The sequence below is a fragment of the Sorex fumeus genome, unplaced genomic scaffold, assembly GCF_029834395.1.
Source record: "Sorex fumeus unplaced genomic scaffold, SorFum_2.1 ptg000037l, whole genome shotgun sequence".
NCBI classification, from domain to species: domain Eukaryota; kingdom Metazoa; phylum Chordata; class Mammalia; order Eulipotyphla; family Soricidae; genus Sorex; species Sorex fumeus.
This window is the reverse complement of record NW_026606094.1, coordinates 15736847-15738636: the sequence shown is the minus strand read 5'-3', so window position 1 is coordinate 15738636 and position 1790 is coordinate 15736847. Positions and strand designations below refer to the sequence as shown.

Sequence of the window (1790 nt, the reverse complement as noted above, 5' to 3'; positions counted from 1 at the left end):
GGGTGGATTGTTCTCTTTCTGACTGCTGATTCCATTGCTATTTTCCCAGTTGTAGTCTTTCTCAGATCTTGTCTTAGTCAATCCCATGCCAAAAACAAAATAAATCTAGACATAAAGTGGGTAGCAAGTCAAAGGAATCTAGACATCTAGTACTGCAGCAAACTACTAGTAAAATAACAGTCAAAAAACTTTCTCAAGGGTCAAACAAATGGCAGATTCATCTACTTAAGTGGAATGAAAACATGGGTCCATAAAAACTACTTTCCACATATCGGAAACTTAAGTTTTAAAAGGATGGTCCGAAGGAGAAAAAAAAGCATATCTGCCACATTTGCTTAATCTTACAAGTAAATAGTATCTATCGAATATATATTATATACAAGGGAATATATATCTGATAGCTTATAGATACCTTATGCTCAAAGAGATGAAGAATGAGAAGCATGCTCAGACTAAGTTATATGAAAAAAACTGATGAATCAATGCAACTCAAGGCAATATTTTGAAACACAAGATTGTTTTATTCATTCCACCAGTGTTTCTTTGTTGTCTATCCCACTCACTGTTTTTCTCTCTGAGACAATTGAGTGGAGGCCACAGGATATACAGCTACCTCTTTTTTATTGTCATTATCTGACAGATGTCCCTTCTTGCTCAGCACCACTCACATCCTTGAGACATGAAGGCAGAAATTGGAGTAAATAGATTCAGCTGTATTGGGTGCCCAGTTACTGGGGATGTCTTCCACTCTGGCAAAGTGGAAATTATGACCATCAACAACCACTTCATTGACTTAAACTATGTGATTTACATGCTGCAGTGTGATTCCACTAATGACAAGTTCAATGGTACAGCAAAGACTGAGAATGGGAAGCTTGTCATCAATGCAAAGATGGTCTCCATCTTCCAAGAGTGAGACTGTTCCATCATCAAATGAGGAAAAATTTGGTGCTGAACATGTTATGTACTCTACTGGCATCTACATTACCTTAAAGAAGACTGGGCTTCCCTTGAAGGATAGCACCAAAAGTGTTATCATCGCTGCTCTTTTCTTATGATTCCCCCATGTTTTTTATGTTCCTGAACCATGAGAGATATGACAGCTCCCTCAAGTTTTCAGCAGTGCCTCCTGTACCACCAACTTCTTGACCCCCTGCCCAAGGTCATAAACTTTGACATCATGGTGAGTTCATGACCACAGTCTACATCATCACTGCTATCAATAAGATTGTGGACAATCACACTAGAAAGCTATGCTGTTACGGCTGAGGGGTGACCCATAACATCATCCCTGCTGCCATGGCTGTGAGCAAGATGATCCCAGAGTTGATTGGAAGCTAACTGGAATGGCTTTTCATGTCCCCACTCCCAAAGTGTCAGTCAAGGATCTGACCTGTCACCTGGGGAACGTTACCAACTATGACATCAAGAAGGTGATAAAGCAGGCCTCAGAGGACCCTCGAGGAATCCTCTGCTACACTGGGGATCATGCTGTGGCAGGCATGGGCTTCAACAGCCTCTTTGTCAAGTTCCTTTTATAGGATGACAATAAGCCTAGCTACAGCCACAAGATCAGAGATGTGGTGGGGCCCACAGCCCCCCAGGATAAGAGCCCCAAGAACCCAGGCCCAGGGAGAGACATAAAGAGAAAGAGGGAGATCTTGAATGATGGGGAGTTCTTCCCACAAACCCCCAACACACAAAAAGTCTCCCAAGCTCAGCAGTGTCCATCCCAGAACCCTGAAGAAGAAGGAGGGGCTAAGGAAGTCTCATTCTTGTACTTTACAATC

The 1790-nt window shown here is 42.2% G+C and overlaps 1 pseudogene; it reads left to right on the top strand.

Annotated features, from left to right (window-relative positions):
- Positions 1-679: 679 nt before the first annotated feature.
- LOC130027649 (glyceraldehyde-3-phosphate dehydrogenase-like) lies at positions 680-1541 on the top strand (annotated as a pseudogene).
- The last annotated feature ends 249 nt before the right edge of the window (positions 1542-1790 follow it).